This window comes from Eumetopias jubatus, unplaced genomic scaffold (assembly GCF_037043125.1).
Source record: "Eumetopias jubatus isolate StellerSeaLion01/CBP00866 unplaced genomic scaffold, mEumJub1_p1.0 scaffold_3, whole genome shotgun sequence".
Classification (NCBI taxonomy): Eukaryota; Metazoa; Chordata; class Mammalia; order Carnivora; family Otariidae; genus Eumetopias; species Eumetopias jubatus.
In genome coordinates, this window is record NW_028274809.1 from 81546021 (window position 1) to 81565775 (window position 19755).

Sequence of the window (19755 nt, forward strand, 5' to 3'; positions counted from 1 at the left end):
ATTAGTAAAAAAGCAAGTGAATAAAGAAGCAGTAAACTCAATTCTGTAGTTTTTAATTTTAGATGTTAACCTCTTGAGAAGCATGGTCTGCCATTTCTGAGAATGCCAGAAAGCTCAATTCAAGATCAACTGATAGATGATGCACTGGCAGAATTCATCAACCAACAGTAATGTGATGCACCTTGTCTATTCAATAAACGCTTGTATATATATTTACATCATCCTTGGTTGTCTTTGTGACATTTTGGTCTTAATAAAATTCAAGTGACTTAATCGACTTTTTGTAATGCACTTAGTATTGGGGGCATTTCTTGAACTTTTGGTTATTAATTAGATTATTACTTAATACAGAAACTGGTGTTCAAAGAGGCTTAAAACTTAAAGATTAACATGAATATATTTTATCAACAATATAAGTTAAATGGAAAACAATTGAAAATTAAATTTCTTCAACTTTGTCTTTTAAACTACTATTCCAATTGAGATATATCATATTTTCAATGCTAATATTGAGGCCTGAAATAGTTAATGCAACTTAATAATTTATAATTAATTCTGATTATATAAATCTAAAAATAACCAAAATAAAGTTGGCATCGTATTGTGATTAGTTTGTAATTCTGCTTTTCTTAAAGGAATTAAAAAAATTTTTATATTCTAATAACATCAACACAAATATGCCCTAGATTCAGGATATTCAATTTGTGAATATTGTCTTCTACTCTGTCTTGGTTTGCTCTAGATATCAAAATGTGATATATCCAGGTGCCAGTTAAAGGTCTTTTCAAGTTGTCCCACTGAATGTATCCCTTAAGATCATTTGCTATGATATCCTACACCAGCCTAGCACACTTGCAGGCTTTTTCTTTTTCTTCATTATTTACAACTCAGTCAATCACACCCAGGATATTCTCTTGAATACATTCATTTTAATTCCCTTTCTTGCTTTTCTTTCCTAACCTCTACCTACTTATGTTTAAGGCACAATGTTATGGCCACTACTTTCCACTCTTTTGTGTTAAAGGGGTTTTATATGACCTGACCACTATAACCATGATTCCATGGGATAAAGCACTATGATTTTTAAAGTGAAATAAAAATGAACTCTTATAGCACAACCCTTTTATAAGTAGTAGTAAGTTTTTGCACTGAGCATAAAGAATATTAGTCTAAGTATAAATATTAATCCTAAGGATAAAGAAAACATTGGCCTACAACATCTTGTAGTTTGATTCCTACATAAATCTCTAGCATTACCTTTTACCATGCACTTTCTAGTTCTTAAAATTTCTGTCATTTTGTCATCTAATGTTAGGTACTATGCTCTTTCCTCAATACCTTTGTACATACTATTCCTTCCTTCTAGAAAACTTTTCTCCCTTTTGATTAACTAATATCAAGATTTCAGCTAACTAAACACTTCCTCCAAAAAAAAACCACAAACTTCCTTTGATCCCACTGATTGGTTAAATTATTCTTCTCAAAGCCCTTATATTAAGTACCATGTACCACTCTACAGCAATTGGAATAGTTCCAACTTTGCATGTATTTATATGATTATTTAATTAATATCCATATCTCTAGGGTAAGTCCAGAACAGCAAGATCCATGTCTATTTTTGGTCACTATTCCAGTGAGCACATAATAGGTTTCAACACATACTTGTTGGAAAAAAGACACTGACAAAGCCACTGGTAAAAAAAAAAAGAGAGAGAGATAATGAATACGGAGTCAATGACCCCTACATAAGAGAAAAATCACTGATTTTTCAAGTGGAAACAACACAGAGCCATATTTGATAAACTCTTTAAAATTGACATTTTTCAGGAAAAAAAAGTTCAATTTGTGATGATAGGAATAGGTAGAGTGGTAATTGACATGATGGGGCCAGGTGGAAATAAATTATGCCAGATGCAAATACAACTTGATAAGTAAATGGAGAAAACATAAGCTATTCCTTTGTTATTTTTAGAATTTCTATATAAGATTCATAGTTTTAATTGTATACTATTTCCTATTGATCCTAGGGACCAACTTGGGTATTAATTTTAATTATAAAAGGAAAAAGAATCTCAGTTAGTATCCTTGGATAAAATTTTCCTGTTTTAACTACATAGTGTTTCATTTCCAACTCATTCAGAATATACTTGCTTTAGACTCTTGACAATTTTCCAGTTATAATTGCAAAGAACTATTCACTTCCTTATGTTTTATGCAAGTTATTTTTTCCCTATTTCTTTTCTGACCTGCAGTCTTTGAAATAAAGCGTTAAAAATACAAATGCAAGGTATATTATTTCTAACCCCTTTCTTCATTTACCAGGTTATTTTGAATTTTAATTGTAGCTTCAAACTATTAAAAATAAGCTCCCCCATCCTCTCATTGCATTGGAAGCTTGTCTTAATTTGATTTACTCTCTCCTGAGCCAACCTATGACTTCTCCTCTACCTAAACTCTGATTAACTCATGTCCTCCCAAGAAGCCCACCGTGATTAACTCTACAGAATTCTAATTGCTTCTTTACTCTGCATATTTTCATACTCAGTTTGATGTTATTTTACAAAAGCTCCTGAAGTGTTTTTCAAATACATGTTTCAGACAATTTTAAAAAGACTTAATCTTAATAACTTGCTTTATCTTTGTCTTCTATTCAAACCACTACCTGAATACAGAAAAATTATAAAAATTTAAGTGACTATGCCATCTGTATTTTGAATGAGCATATAATCTGGAACACTGATTAAAATAATAAAAGTCTATCTTAGGTCCAACATATATCTTATCTCAGACTAAAACTGACTTATTGTCACCACTTTATGACTGACATTCTTCACCACCAGTTCCCTAGTCAATATTTTCCCAGGTAAGTGACAAATGCATTTTGCAATAAGAAGCAAAGTATTTCAAAGTCAGGATAGATTATATCCATTGTTCCTCCCTCAATTGACTATGTTTTCACCCTGTTAGATAAGATTAGATCATTAAGCTATGATGATCATTAGCCAATACTCAATTTTCTTCAAGGTATTCAAGGGATATATTCATGTGACGATTAGGGGATATGACGGCAATTTTCCTGGATCATTTGTTTTCTCATTCCTTTAATACATAAGTATATTTTTCCATTATAAAATTACTACATGAATATAAACTTATTGTTAAAAATAGATCCAAGTAACGCTAAAGCATAAAAACCGTAAGAGTTCTTAATCTTCCAGCATCCCACTTACACACTTTCTATAAACCAAGGATATAATTTGCTACATATTTTCCAGACTTTTTCTTAATGTATTTACATAAACATAAGGCATATATCTTATACAACTTTTTATTTTATAAATATATGTGCACATGGTATAACATATGTATTATATGTACATAAGTATATATTCTTATATAGTACATACATATTATTCTGTTGCATTTTTTTACATAAATGGGATCATAGTGTACATATTTTTTGTGACATGTTTTCAGTTTAGCTTATCTTAGAGATCTCTCCATGTTTTCTAACTTACAAATCCAAATTTTGCATGGTCGTGATTAGTTCTTATTCTCAGAGACCATAGGTAGAATTCTCTTTCTTATAAAATTTCAAAATAATGAATCATTTCTTTCAGTGTCCAGGAAAATGAGTAGTGTAGATTTTTCCATTATAATACATTTTAATTAAAAGTATTTTAGCAAGTAATCATTAAATTTAATATGATTTTTCATCTTTCCTTAAATGTTTAAACCTCCTATAAACTTGTATTTTAATAAAAAGTATATGTATGTAAAGAATGTACACATTTAGTAATCAAGGTCCAAAATTAGTAAAAAGTAAAATTTAGTTTTATAAAAAGAGAAAGCAATATCATATAGCAAATTTGCCTACTCATTAGAAAAATTAAACACATACACATATAACTCATTTTCTAAATCAATGAGGTAGATGGCACAAAAACAGCAAAGCTGCTGAAGAAATGTTTTTAAAGAATTCTTAACAGCTACAAAAAGAAAACAACTTTTAAAATAGTTTACCAACATACTTAGAACATAGAAACCACAAACAGCAGGAACAGAAGACCAGAAAAGCAACATAAGATTAAAAATTAAAATCTGTATTATGTAGGTCTAGTCTCCTCCCATACATATAACACTGGAGTAATGTGATTGTTACTTTTGTTTTCTAACAGGCAACATATTGCTATGCTCTTCAAACTGGAAACTGGAGTTGAATCAATTAGCTAACAAACAAATCTACTATAGAATTTACTAATCAAAAAAAACCTAAACTGGGCCATTTAAATAAGATATATAATAATATAAGCTATTAGGTTTTATTATCAAAAGAAACTGCTGAAGGAAATGCTATACTACTTCTGGTAGAAAATAAGCTTCATTTTTAGACTTCTATGAAAGAATTAATGTTAATACTGCCTAAATGAAAAAAGTATTCATAAGGAATGGCATGATTTAGGAAAGCCTATGGCTACACAAAATCATTGCCATCATTACTGCTGATATTTGTAGCTGGTATAAAGCTTTCTGATATATAGTGAACTGAACACTGCAGCTTTAATTGAAGTTTGAATGTTATAAACAGTTAGATGTCTGGCTCTGGCTTGCATTCTAATACCATCAGCAGAACAGAGATGGGAAGTATAAACAAACCTTTTAACTAGATTACAGTCTCTAAAATGGCCAAGAAATCCTTCAGCACAAACTCCTGTGTGACAAATGTGGGAGAAGGAAAATGATTTTGGAATAATGCTAAAAAATAGCCTCTACATTTCTGTCATTACTGGAACATGTATTTGACTTTCTAAATATCAGTTTAATATTTGTTAACGATAAACTTTACATTTAACTTTCCAAATAAGTAAAAATCCTTTTGATCTTATATAAAAGCTGTTTTTTTATATCTGCATATCCCAAGTAAAGAAGCTTTTTAAAAATCAGTATTTTTCTTTTGTTGAATGTGGAATACTTGCCTCCCCCAACATTAGTGACTGTATGTATACAGCCAAGATTATTATTTTTAGATAGTAGTAATATTAAGAATGTATGTATTGATTAAGTTAATCATTGCCCAACAAATCAGTAGACATTTCTGGACTCAAGGTATATAGAAAACAATAGCTTTGGATACAAGGATGAATCTTAATATAATTTAGTATTCAATCAACCTTAAGAGACATTTTAATTTTAGGTTTACTTCCAACGTTCAAGATATAGACTTGAAATTTAAAAAAAGGGAGCACAATAATGTAAATTTTAACACTAGCACCATACAGAAATTTTTCCTCTAATTTCCTGAATCTTGGTTGGTTGGCAAAGAACTCAGTGAAGCATGGATGTGAAAAAATTTTCACCATTGTAAGGTGGGTGACTGATTTATAGAACTCATTTTTGTCCTTTAAAACAATATGTTCTAATAAATTACTCAATAACACAGATTTTAATTACAAGTTCTCTAAGAAAAGGTTATATAGGTCAACTGAAACAGAACTCAAATTAGAATTAGTCACATACAACTATGAATGAAGTATATGCTTTTCACCAGGTATGATATCATTAGTGATTTTCTTTTCCATCATGTACAGCTACATTAGAAGATATACCTTAATATATGTTAAGCCTAGTTCTCACCTTGGGTCTCTGAAAAATTATACTGAGTCATTCCAACTTCTGAAATCTTACATGATATTACAGAAATACTTCAAACAGAAACAATGATGAGTTAGAATCTTTACTTTTAACCTTTATCTTTAGGTATTGCCTTTGCCTTTTAGGAATTACCTTCAGGTTATCTAAGGAAGTTGTTTGAGACCATAGACTTATTCTATCCCACGAACTACTGAGATTATTCGTTAAAGCAATAAAACCAATTTGTTATAATGTTTTCTCTCTGAAATATAATAGATTACATAGTTCTTTACATTTAAAAATATATCTGAATTCTACAGGTCATAATGCATCGACATATTATTTATAGAACAATGTAGTCATTTTATGCATATAGGATGAATGTGTATTTACTTAGGATGCATATGAAAATTACTTAACAACATAGAATTTTAAAAAATTACTCTTTTCTCCTAGAAGCAAAGAATGTAAAAGCAAATCTTGTTAGTTGGGTCAAAATGTATTTTAATTCAGTAGCTGCTTTAAAGAATAACTATAAAATAAATCAGCGCCTGGCTAGCTCAGTCAGTAGAGCATGAGACTCTTTAACTATATAATAATTTAGGTATCTTAGAGAATCCAACATGTTGTCCATTCTCATACTAAAAATATTTCTGACTTTAAGTAGTACTAAAAAGAGTACACTAAACCTAATTCTATATATATAATGTAGTAATTATGAAAATTTTGTAAGATACAGGGTCTAGAAGATATGTATATATACATACCCAACCACTAGGCAATATATGTCCCCTCTGTGTAAAGGTTTTCCATTAAAACATTTACATTAAAATGTTTACAGTAAATATTCATTGGGTTACAAATTGTTAGAACCTTCAAACTTCACCTAACAAAACGCTAAATGTAATCCATGCAAGAGAAAGGAAGTTCAATATGTAGAAAGCCTGAATGTAATTTATGCCATACAGAGAGAAGACTGACTTTATGTATACAGCTGACCCTTGAACAATGAGAGTGCTGACCTCTGGGCAGTTGAAAATCCCATATAACTTCTGACTCCCCTAAAACTTCATTACTAAAAGCCTACTGTTGGCTAGAAGCCTTACTGATAATGTAGTCAATTTACATGCATTTTGTATGTTACGTGTATTAAATATTATATTCTTACAATAAGCTAGAGGAAAAAAAGTGTTAAGAAAATCCTAAAGAAGAAAAAGTATACTTACAGTACTGTAAGAATTCTGCATATAAGTGGACCTGCAGTTCAAACCTGTGTTGTTAAAGGGTCAAGTGTATTTTATTTCAAGTTGCACACTGGTCTGCATCTATGTTCCTTATAAAGAACTGGGTTTGTTGTTTTTCTGTCCTTATAAGCTTTTAGAAATTTTCCAACACTCTACTAATAAGCTACTGCGGCCATGATTTTACTAATGTTTACGACTACTTACTGACTGATAAAAGCTATAGTGACCATGTTTTAAATTTAAAAAGTGTTATGAATTTACTATGATTATTTTGCTGCTATATGTAAAATGATGTTTTGTCACTAATAGGTTTCCCCATTTGTAACATGGGAACAATGTTCAAAGTTCACAGGACCAGTAAATAGATATATTTATCACAGTGTTAAGCACTTATAATAAATGGTAACTATAATTATTACTAGAATAAAAAGTTAAGAATGAATTTGAAAGAGATCAGAATTGACCTTCAGAAGTCTATTTACCTTCACAAGATACTGTACCAGCAAGAGTCCTTCCTTTCAAATTGTGAATCAATATTATTCTAAAAAGTACAATTTAAGGGGGACAAAGAAAATCCAGGAAATTTCTAATATTTTTAAATTATATATGAAGGCCATGATAGGAAACAAGATAGTATCCTTTGGTTTTGAAACATCCATACCTAAGAAACTTCCAAATCATTTTACTGAAATTGTATCACATAAGCAAGATTAAAAATTGCAACTAACCAATTTAGAGCTAGAACTGGAAAGTTCCTAATGTGGATCTTGGAGGAATTTATCTAGTGTACACTGAAAATTCCAAAACTCCTAAGTAGTATATACTGTAATTATTCCATGATAATTAAATTATACTGTTAACTTAAACTATAGAAATTAACTAAATGATCAAAATGATAATGTTCCATGTCTTCCAAAGAACCATGAAAGATAACCTGTTATATAATATATAAAAAGAAAAGTTACTTTTGAGAAAAAAAAAGACAAAACTTTAAGTTTGGAGAGTTTGGGTTTGGTTTTTTGGGGGGGATAATTTAATGAGATACTTCAATGAACAATGTTGATAATCTTCAAATAAAAGTATATATCAATAAAATACTAGCAATGATAGCCACATAGACTAATTTTATGGTCTAAAATTAATGAATTATATATAGAATAGAAATCCCCAGAATACAGTATTAAGTGGAAAATTTTTCTTTATATTTTTCTATTTTAATAAAATACAGCCATATCCTTCTTAAACACACATTTTTCCACCTAACAGTATCTGTTTAGTTAATATAAAATTTATTTAGGAAAAAACATCAAAATATAGTTATAACCAATATACTTGTGGAATACAATTAAAATCTCTCTTCACATTAAACTGTAGGGACCATCCTTGTTTCTCAGATGCCTAGCACAATGCCTGAAAGACAGTAGATACTCAGTAGATGTTTAATGAATACCTAAGTACAATCTATTTTGCACATACATTCAAAATCCAGACAAGTTTGCAAAGGTACATAAGTTGGACATAGGCTTTCTGGCTGACTTCATGGGGTCCCAGTGATGACTAGGAGTAAATCTTCATATCCATAGAAAACTGGAAAGTTGATAAGTGTCTGGGTAAGGACCAAAAAAACAAAGTCAGGGAAACATGTCACCTAAGTAACAGTTGCTTTATAGAGCTGGCAGAAGTGGCCTAATCATTCCAATAACCTATTGTACTAGTCACTCAATGAAATGAAATTTAAGTGTACCTTGAACATTTGCTAATTTTAATTGGAATTTTTTTGAAATCTCTTATTAAAAATACATTATTTTGTTAAATTGCATCCTGTACAAGGATTAAAGGGAATATGTTTTTACTTTCTCTAAGTACTATATTGTTAATGGGATTTAATTTGGCTAACAGAAAAAGTGAGAGCTACAGTAAAAATAAATTTAAAAATTCACTGAGGTAGTGGAGAAATTGTAGCAGGGAGGAGAAGAAAGGAAAAGAATCCTACATATGGGAGTAAAGAAATTCAAATATGCCTAACTCTATTATCAATTATGACAAGCAACCAGTAGGGCCTCCTATGCACCACACACTGCTATGAGGGACACTGACACTGCTATGAGGGATATAAAATGTTAACAAGACAAAAATCCTTAGTCTTAAGTGGTTCACAGAGCAAGACTAATACGTAAACATTTATAATACAATATGCATCATCTATCTAACTATCTATATATATGTCTTTAATCCAAGAGTAAGAAGTATATTTACTAATTAGAAGTGCAGAGAAAAAATAAGCATCTGGGGAAGCTGAAATAATTCTCAAAATAGTAACTATCCAGAATGAGATAAATCAGTACCTCTTAAATCAACAACAAATAATTGAATTATAAATAGACAAAATTTTGGCTTAAAGCAATTTACCTAAATATTCTTAAAACAATATGCCTCCATATAAAATCCCTAAGTGCTATACACAAAACTGAATGAGTTTCATTTCTGACAAAAGAAAATGAGGTGGTATAGCACAGAGAATGTTAAGAGACCTAAGTTCTCTGGTCCACACTCTGCTCACTTAAGAGGCCTTGGAAACTAGGCAAGTTCCTCAAGCTCTCTGAAATTCAGCATTATGTTAAATGAAGAGCTGGATAAAGTGACCTCCAAGATATCACACAGATGAAAATTACAATCCTAAAATGTATTAAAATTTAAAAAATAAGCCATAATAAAAAAAGTTTTCTAAATATAAATCATTATCCAACTTAGAAGAAGTCTGGAATTCTCAAACCATACAGACTTACCCTAGGACTGGTGGGATAAAGGAATGTTTTCAAAAGAAAAGCAGACATAAATTAAGTAAAGGTATTATACTCAAGCCTGTAAATTTTCACTCAGCTGCCGACGGGCAACTACCATCCAATTATATACACAATTTGCTGTCCTTAAAATTGATTTCTTCACTAAGTTCTACTTTCTCCCTCTTATGATAATGTTGTTGAAGAATTAGGGTGAGGACGAGAAATCCTAGGTAGACCTGAAATAGTAGTATTGATGTTGGGAGAAAAACTTGAACTTGACACAGATTTCTGCTGAAGTGCACCAATTACACCTCAGAGAAAGGTAAGGAACTGTTCAAATTGATGACAGAAAGGAGGGGAAACAAGACCATATTGTTTACTGCTACACAGCTTTTTTCCCCTGTGTCTAAATGTCTACTTTTGCACACATTAATGAAAATTTTACAGAACAAGTTTCTACATTTGCAGTGCATTTCTGCCACTAAAATAGAAGCACATTATGTTTCGGCTTTACCATCAAAAAATAAAAAATTAAAAGTATTACCATGTTTTAATAATATTTATGTCAATTATCCATCTAGATTTATTTTTCTTCAATCTTTTCTATTTGATCAAACTGCTGTTTTCATACTACCAGTCTGATCATAAAATTGCTGCTTTACAGAAGAATATTTTTTGCTGACATAAATTATGGGATCAGAGATACCAATGCAGTTACAAAAAAGGGTGTGTGTGTGAGAGAGAGACAGAGAGAGAGAGAGAGAGAGTGTGGTGTGTGTGAGAGAGTGTATATATGAATGTGTGCAACCATCTTCAAGGAAAGGATAAAGAAATGTATGTATGAAACAAAATGCCACTTTCCAATGTAAGCCCTAGTAAAAGGCCTACATTGGAAAAATACTTCCTAGCATTTGTGAAATAAAATACAGCAAAGAATTTGAAAGCCATAGTGATTTTTATGAAGACTGTTATTCTATAAACCTAAACCCGGATTTATCTTTCAATTCATGTCTAACTACAATGAATATACTAACTACGACTTCATGATTTGACTCATGAAAATATATTTTAGAAATGTCTCCTTTTACGTACAGTGAGCAATTTGGTTCAGTACCCCAAGAGATGAAAAACTCATCTCAATTTACAACACAAAATAAATAATTCAGTTAAAACTGAAAGTGGTACCAATCCAGCAAACTACTGATGGAGAGGTTTGGCCTTCCATGAAGCCAGAACAACATAAAGTTTTCAATGGGGATTACTTGTTCAGACAAGTTACAAAGGTTAGAAAAATACCCAGATTAATTAGAAAATAGCTAATATTCTCGTCTTGTGGAAAATAAATATCAAGAATAAATATCTGTAGGAAGAGATAATACCGGTGGTATTTAAACTTTGAGCATTTTAAGCTTTGAACTTTACATGCTGATGTATGAAACAAACATTTAACAAAACAAGCAGTAATACAAGTCAAAACCTAACCAAAGGCCTCTATCAACTAAAAATTTGAAATTTCCCATGCAAGTCAGACACAACAACAAAAAAAGGAAAATTAAACCCAGAAAGCAAAAACCAATCAAGTCTGTTCCAACACTGAAGTCAATTTCCAAATCACATACAGAATCAAAAAGGGGAAAACACTCAGGTCTACAAATGGATAAGCAGTTCCAATACAATCCAGATCCCGACATTTTCCCACTCAGAAACAAATGCAGTGGAGCTTTTCCTGGGGAAAAAGGAAAAAAGCTCTCCAAACGAATTTTTTCAAGTGACATCTAGAAAGTGTGCCTCTTTCTGTCTCTTTCCCTGGCGCCTCATTGGAGGAAGGAGGGGGTTGTTTTTGTATTCTCCCCCACTGGAGCAAGACACAATCAGATGTTAGCTGGAGAAGAGAAACCACTTTTGACAACAGCAAATAAAAATAAAAGTGCCCTTCCTCCTCTGACAGGATGGGCACCCACCTCACACACCCCTCCCCACTCCAACCCCTCCTTCACTCCCCCCCCCACCCCAGCACCACCCCCTCCTCACCCCGGAGCTCCACTGCGTATGTGGTTTGGTGCTACTGCTGCCCCGGAGTTAAAGTCAGAGCCAGAGGAAGGCAATGAAGCCCCAACAGACACACTTACCTTTCCTGCCCCCCACTTTTGAGTGCCTTCCCTGGAGCTGTGGAGGATGACACAAAGGGTAATAAAGGGGGGGGGAGTGGAGGAGGAGGCGGCGAAGGAGGAGGAGAGCTGGGGAAGTGGCTGCTCCTGGGTGTAGTGAGATGTCTCCAGCCAGGGCCAAGCAGCAGCAGCAGCAGTAGCAGCGGCAGCAGCAGCAGCAGCAGAGAAGGGTCTGTGTTGCTAAGAGGCTTTTGGTCTCTTTCTCTCCTCCTCTCACGGCCAGAGAGGAGGAGGGTGGAGGGGGCTCGGGAGGGAGGCTAGTGGAGGGGTGAGGGGGTAGGAGTCGTGGATGGGGGTTTTCGAAGAAGAAGAAACTCCTTCTTCTCTCTCAGGCTCAATCCCCCTCTCAGGTCTCAGGGCTGGAGGGTGGGGGAAGGAACTCAGCCGCCTTCCCCCCACCCCCCTCAATTCAAGGTTGAAGTGGGGTAAAATTAGTGTCCTGTCCCTTTAAAAATAGAAATAAAAGGTGCCCCCCCTCTGCCACTGCCTCTCTCTTCATCATCAGCTGCTGCTGCTGCTGGGGTCTCTCTGCTGGGGGGGGGAGGGGGGGTTCGGGTAGAAGAGACGGGAGGCACTCACTGCGCATGCCCCTCCCTGACGGGAGGCTGGTTGGTTGAAGACAGGAGGAGGGGGAGGGGAGGAAATGATACGGTTTCCCAGAAGGCTCCGAGGCACTTGCGACCCGGAAGACATTGTAGCAGGGGGTAGAGGGGCGGGGGCGGGGAGTAGGAGGAAGTCGCTACTCTTTAACACCCCCTGCCCCTCCTCTCTCCTAAGGGAAAGTGGAGGAACGGAAGTGGGCGGGGACGGAGACGCATGTAGGTCACGTGTTGGGGCGGGAATGGGGCGGGGTGAGAGACGCGGTGCGTGCGCGGGGAATGCCGGGAGTAGTGGTGTACCGTTGGTCGTAGCAGGTGAAGCTGAGCAGACTACGCTGCGAGCGGCGCCTGTGAAGCGATTCCTGTGGTCGTCAAATTCATACTCTGCCCTGCTAAGGGCGGACTTTTCTGTGAGAGGTAACATGGGGTAGGCTGGCCTCACAACGAAGGCCAAGGTCGCCAGGACGAAAGGGAATCGAAAAGAATGAGGACGGAAGGTTGCGGAGACTGGGAATGCGGGAAGAGGGCAGGCTCGTCTAGGCCAGGCAGGCCAGAAACCAGGCAGGCCCCTTCTGTCTCGTGGGCTTCCTGTGAGGCTGCCGACAAATCCCTGAAGTCTGCAGGGATTCCTCAAGAGAGTAGATCTCTGGTGGGGTGTTGACTGCACCCGGTCTTGGGGGGGAATTTGATGATCACGCTTCTAAAGAGAAATGGGATCAGAGATGACTCTGTTGACTGTTCAGCTCAGAGCAGGGGGAGAGAAAAGCTCCATGTGTGAATTTTGACAACTTCTGGCAATGGATGCATTACTTGCATTGGGTATTATGACCATCATTCCTTACTTTGCTATGCTCCCTGGAATTCTGGAGTGGTTTTGGGGAGGAGGGAGCAAGCTGAGAAGTCCTGAATGGAATTTGCCTCCCGTATCTTGGCGTTGTTGATGCAACACAACGCCTATGCTTGTTCTCAAAAAGGGATATGGGATTGTGTACTCCTTGATGTTGTACGGTTTATAGAGAAGGGACATAAAATTTTCCTTTTCTGTAGTGTACATTAGAGATTTTTAAATGGATATTTTGTTTTAAGTTTCTTTGGTTACTAGTTTCGGATTTAGAGCCTTTGGTTTCTCAAATACCAACTATTTTTGCTGGAAATGTTTCCCTCATAAGATAATAATTCCAACTATTGAAGAATTCATGAATTTGCATTAGTAAGGCTTTTTTAGTAAAATATCACCATTTCTTTTTCATATTCATTTCATACAATCTTAACTAGAACCATTGCGATCTTTCAGTTACCTTTGGTAAAAGTACTTTGAAAGATTATCACCCTTTATGGTTTTTTTTAAGACCAATCATCTAAAATTCCTCATGTTTGTTGTATTGGTATTATTTAATTCTGTAATGAGTTCTTTAGGATACACTATCAAAGTTGCTACTTTTCTACATTTTACTTATGTTTTGGCAATGGACCGTATTTATACATCATTGCCTAGTGCTTCTTTCTCTGTGTGTAGTAGTCTTTTGTCAAAACGGAGTAAAAATTAGACTCCTGTGCCTTAAAATTTTGTTTGTATTGCAGCTAAACATTTACCACTTTATAAAAGAAAAAAAGTTACAGCAAAGTAATTTAAGTGCCTTCGGTAACAAATTTTTTTATGTTAAGATACTAAATATGCAAAAAATGGCACAAATCATAGGTATGCAGTATAATGAATAATTACTAAGTGAACCCTCTGGTGATCGCTACCAAAGTCAAGAACTAAAACATTCTTGGCACTGGAGACCTACTCTTCCCCCCCCCCCCATCCATTCCTGAATATTCTCCTGCTCACCACTTCCAGAGGTTAACACTTAACTGAATTTTCATTTCAAGTATTTTTTTTTAACCACCAATGTTGGCATTCCTACACGATGTAGATGAATTTTGCCTGTGTTTTACCTGTATGAAAAGAATTACAGGGGCGCCTGGATGGCTCAGTTGTTTAAGCGTCTGCCTTCGGCTCAGGTCATGATCCCAGGGTCCTGGAATCAAGCTCCGCATCGGGCTCCCTGCTCAGCGGGAAGCCTGCTTTTCCCTCTCCCACTCCCCCTGCTTGTGTTCCCTTTCTTGCTGTCTCTCTGTCAAATAAATAAATAAAATCTTTAAAAAAATTAGAAAAGAATTACACATTGTGTATGTTTCCTCTGTGGTCACCAATATTTTTTTAACCCTGTCAGTAGATTTAGCTGTAGTACATATTTTTTCATTTTTGTATGGTAATGTCTATAGTAAATGGTGTAGTAAGTTCTTTTATGAATAAACCACAAGTAATTTAATTACTCTAAGATTAATGGACATTTGGATTGTGCCCAGTTTTTAGCAGTTAAAAGCAATGCTACTATAGATGTTCTATGCATGTACTTTATGCACATAGCATGCATTTTTGGAGAGTGTAGATTATGCCAGACTTTTCCAAAATAGATATATCAATTTACTCCTACCAGCAGTGTATGATACATAACTTTTTTCTAATGTCTCACCAACAGTTGATGTTTTTCATTTTTGCCAACGTGATGAATGTGGCTTTATGTTACTGTTTTAATTTACAGTGCTCTGGTTATTAATGACTTGGAGCATTTTGTAAAAAATTTATTGGCTATTTCAATTTCTTGTTTGAAATGTCTTTTCCTATTCACAATGTTTCTTTTGGGTTGTCGATGTTTTACTTAAAGATTAGACCAGTGTGGCAAATATTTTCTCTGTGCTTGGAGCATTTCTTGCATCCTCAGTGATTTTATCTTCATTTCATTCCTTACTGGCTTATATGCTATTAGCATTATTTTAAATCTATTTGTAATTTTAACTCAAAGGAAGAGGTTCTATACTTGTGCTACCCAATACTGTTAGCCCGCTTGTGGCTGGCCGTGGACCACTTGAAATGTGCTTAGTGTTGCTGAGGAACTGAATTTTTAGTTTTATGTAGTGTTAATTTAAATTTGAAAATTGATAACTTGATTCAGTTGTTGAAAAACCCTTAAGTATGTCTGGAACAACTTGGGTATGTAAATGTTCCTTTCAGCTTGAAACTATAAAAATAAAGATCAAGTATTTCTGATGACGATTTAGCATCTGAACTGTCATGTTCTGTAAATGTCAAATACCAGATTTCTAAGAGTATGAAACCAGTGTAAAATAATTCAGGTTTTTATTATGATTGCATGTTGAAACTATAATAAATTAATTTTACTTTTTTTTAATGTGGGTACTAGAAAATTTTAAATTATATATATATATGAGTGGTATTGTATTTCACTTGAACAGTACTGTTCTTACCATCAATGTTCAGTTACATATTCCTATTATTTTTACCATTTTCAGTCTTCATTAATTTTTCCGTCTCTGAATTTTCTTTAAAGATCTTTTTATAGAATTTTTTTAAGATCTTTTAATATACTGTTTAGAATATCTTTACTACAGATGTACTGACGATCAGTTTCTTAATTTTTTGCTTACCTTACAGTGTCTTGTTTCATCTTCAATCTTGAAGAATGTTTTGGGTCTTTTAAATTGTAGATTGTGATTGTTTGTCGGAATCTTGAAGATAATGTTCCACTGTGGGTTTTTTGCTTTTTGATTTTTTTTTGGCTTCCATTAGTGATTTTGAGAAGTCAGCTGTCAATCTAATACTTGCTGCTTTGAAAGAAATCTAAAAAAATGTTTTCTTTGTCTTAAGTTTTCTGCTACTTCTTTATGATGTTTTGTATAGAATTCTTTTTCCTGTTTTGGGTAAACTGAGATGCTTGAATCTCTGGGTCAGTGGGTTTTTAAGAAGTAAATCACCCCAATTCTTCCTGTTTGTAGCTACTTGCTAAAAAATTACAGTTGTGGCTTTTATTTTTATTATTCATAATTTGTTTTTGACTGATAATTTCAGTTTCTTAATTTTTTAAGGGTCTGCTTCTGCTGGTTCATGATTTTTTTCTTGTGTGCCTACATGCTAGTTATTGGATTTGAAAAATTATAGGATTTTTTAAGTCTTAGGATAATGGTATATTTTTCAAGAAGCCATGTTTTCCTAGGAAAGATGATTAAGCATGCTACCAGTCCCAAGTCACTTAGTTCATGTTCAAAACTTACTTGTTTTATATATATATGAATCTATAAAACATATATTTGTATTTATACACACACATACACATACACATGACATTAAGCAGGGCTACAAGTCATGAGTTGTATGAGTTCTATTTTACATCCGGTTCTCCCTGACCTGATGATTTTGCCTTTAGGATCTCAGCTTTAATTTGGGTGATGATTTATTTGCATCCCACTTTTGGTCGATCCTGTGTTTTGATTTTTTTCCCTCATAGCCCAGGAAATCTACCAGCAGCTCAGCCTTTCTTCTATTTTCTCAGCTTTTTCTTCTGGAAAGGTAAAAGGCCTCAGGAAGAAGTAACTGAGTATAGGGTTTATTTTTCTGGTTTACTTTCTAGATTTTGGTGTGCAATTTCATACTGCTTTATTTATTTGTGAAGAATTTTTTGTTGGTTTCAGCGGGATTGATCTGATCAGCCATTACCATAAATAGAACCCTTATCCTCTTTTTTTCCTTTTAAAAAATTTTTGAGAATTGATTTCAAGATCTTTCTACTTCCAACCAAACTTGTGTGTTTTAACTTAAGTCATACATTAGTTTAAAAAATTTTAAATCACATAAGGCTCTATAGCATAATCAAGTTAATTAGAATTTATTTTTTTGAAGGTTTTTATGTATTTATTTTGGAGAGAGAGCACATGTGCATGCAAGTGGGGGGAGGGGCAGAGGGAGAGAGAGAGAGAGAGAGAGAGAGAGAGAGAGAAATTCAGGCATACTCCCTGCTTGTGGGGATCCCTAGGCAGGGCTCAATCTAACAACCCTGAGATCATGACCTGAGCTGCAATCAAGAGTCAGACGCTTAACCACCTGAGCCATCCAGGCGCCCCCGCCCCCCACCAAGTTAGTTAAAATTTAGAAAATAGTTTCAAGCAGATTTTGAGTTAATAGTCTAAAATGTAAAAGAACACGTTCTTGAAATATTAACTACTTCTACATGGCTTATTAAAAACAGCTTACGTTTATTTATCACAAGTTTAATTCTCCAGAATGTGGCCCACCAGAGTTGTACCATGGTGGACTGAAATGGTTGGGCCTTTATCCCCACATCTTGCTAAGCCCCAGGAAGGGTGTGATGTTGGACAGGGTGGCTCTTAAAGCCCCCATTTCCCCATCTCTAGAGGTAAACACTTTTTAAACTTTTTTTGGCTGATTGTTTTGGTATTTAACTCCGTATTTCCAAGTACCATATGCTACCACTTGATTTTTCCATTTTAGTCATTATCTATCGGTTGACGTCCTCTATGGGTGGTGTAAATTTAGGCTTTTCCCCCAAATACCCAAGCCCTCCCCCCATCATTCCAGTGATACCTTAGTTTTTGGTAGATAAAGATTCTATGTTTGTATAGCTTCTCAATATTTATCAATTCAGTTCTAAAAAATCTGCATGTTGTCAGCATCTTCTCTCCATAGGTTCAGAAGTGTATGTGTGTGTATATATGTACATGTACACGTATATATACATATACATGTATATGTGTATATATATATATTTTTTTTGCTTAGTTTAACCATCTTTGAGAAAATTTCTCCTAGAACATTCTGATCTCCAGTTTAGGGGCTGCTTGATATGGTTGCCCCTGCAACCTCTCTCTGTCTAATTATGGATCCTCTCCTAGATCCCATGTAATTCTTTGCTTGTGTTAATGTTTGCATCTCTGAATTTTCTTTGGGGATCTTTTTTCTTTTGTTTGAGTACATGCTTTAGAATTTCTTTAATATAGGTTATCATTAAAGAGTTAATTGTTACCTATTAAGGTTAATGTTATCCTCATTTTGTTTGGTCACAATCTCCAGTAGCTAAATGGCAAATGTTTTGAGGTGTTATGTACCTCTAAATGTTTTTAGATTACCCTAACTTAGTTTGAGTGTAGGATTCTAAGTTGGAAATGGTTTTCTTCAGAATTGTGAAGGAATCCTTAGTGTTTCATATAAAATCTGAAGTCATATTTTCAACAATTTGCATTTCACTTTTTTCTTCCCAGTGGAGCTCCTACACCCTTTTTGTTTGAAGCTTATAGAACGTTCTCTTTGTTGTACCTACTGTTCTGAAATGTCACAGTGATGTGGAGTTATGAGTCTATAGGCATCCACTTTGCTGTGCATTTCATGGGTTATTTCTGTCTGGCAACTTGTAGTCCTTAGCTCTGAGAAAGTTTCTGATACTTCTACTGTAATTTCCTTGCTTGTGTTTTTGGTTCTGAAATTGCAATTAGACATTATATTTTTAGATTATTTCTTTTCTCACATATTTGATCGTTTGCCAGTCTTTTTGTTTTAGTTTCTTGAAAACTTACTTGATTTTTTAAACATTTGAGACTTTAATTTCTGTTGTTATGGTTTTAATTTCCAATACTTTTTTTGATCTCTGCATTTTTAAAATGGCATCCTGATATTTTCCTTTATGAATTTAATTAAAGTTACATTTTGAAATTTATTTCTCCCTGCTTACTCTCTTTTCTCCCAAGTTATCCTTTCTGTTAGGATGTTTTAAAGGCTTTCATCTTAGAGGCTTTCCTCAGCTATCGTGTGATCCTTTGTTGTGTGTTCAAATTTATGTAAAGGGCATTAAGAAGCTATTTCATGCTCTGTGAATTTGGCTGAGGCTTGCTAGATATTAATGGATCTCCCTGTGGAAAGATTTGGCCGGAGCATATTTGGTGGGGGAACCCTGATATCCACTTTTTTGGTGTTATTTGGAAGCCTTTTCTCTTGGGCTAACAAGAGCCCGGTGAAAACAATTTTCCAGTCTTTTGCGTCTTAAGTCAGTGGTTCTCAGCTGTGACACTATGCCCCCCCACGAGACATTTGGCAATGTCCAGAGACATACGTGATTATTAAGGGTGAAATGCTATTGAAAATTGGTGGATAGAGGCTGCAGTTGTTATTGAATATCCTATAATGCATAGGACAGTCACCCACAACAAAGAATTAGTTCAAAATGTCATTAATGTCTGTTATGAGAAACCTTGTGCATGGCATAAGCCTGGTTGCCAGTGCTTTGAGAACTAGGTCAAAACAGCACAAGAATCACAACATTTGATTTTGTTTTAAAATATTTTATTTATTTATTTACTTTAGTGGTGGAGAGAGTGAGCGAGCGGGGCAGTGGGAGGGGAGAGGGACAAGCAGACTCCACGCACAGAGCTCTACATGGGGCTCCTTCCCACGACCCTGAGATCATGACCTGAGCTG

The 19755-nt window shown here is 34.6% G+C and overlaps 2 protein-coding genes across 5 annotated transcripts in view; one reads left to right on the plus strand and one right to left on the minus strand.

Moving 5' to 3' along the window:
* The window catches only part of MBD5 (methyl-CpG binding domain protein 5), a 433194-nt gene extending 420833 nt beyond the window's left edge, over positions 1 to 12361 (minus strand). For both annotated transcript variants that reach the window (XM_088021713.1, XM_088021712.1), the window contains exon 1: positions 11788 to 12361. The gene's annotated coding sequence lies outside the window, so the exon portion shown is untranslated. The remainder of the gene's footprint in view (positions 1 to 11787) is intronic.
* The window catches only part of ORC4 (origin recognition complex subunit 4), a 96684-nt gene continuing 88672 nt past the window's right edge, over positions 11744 to 19755 (plus strand). The window contains exon 1 of one of the 3 annotated variants that reach the window (XM_028123800.2): positions 11744 to 11845. The gene's annotated coding sequence lies outside the window, so the exon portion shown is untranslated. Of the gene's footprint in view, positions 11846 to 12732; positions 12843 to 19755 lie in introns of those variants that run through there. The other 2 variants (XM_028123795.1, XM_028123796.2) reach the window with 2 other exon arrangements.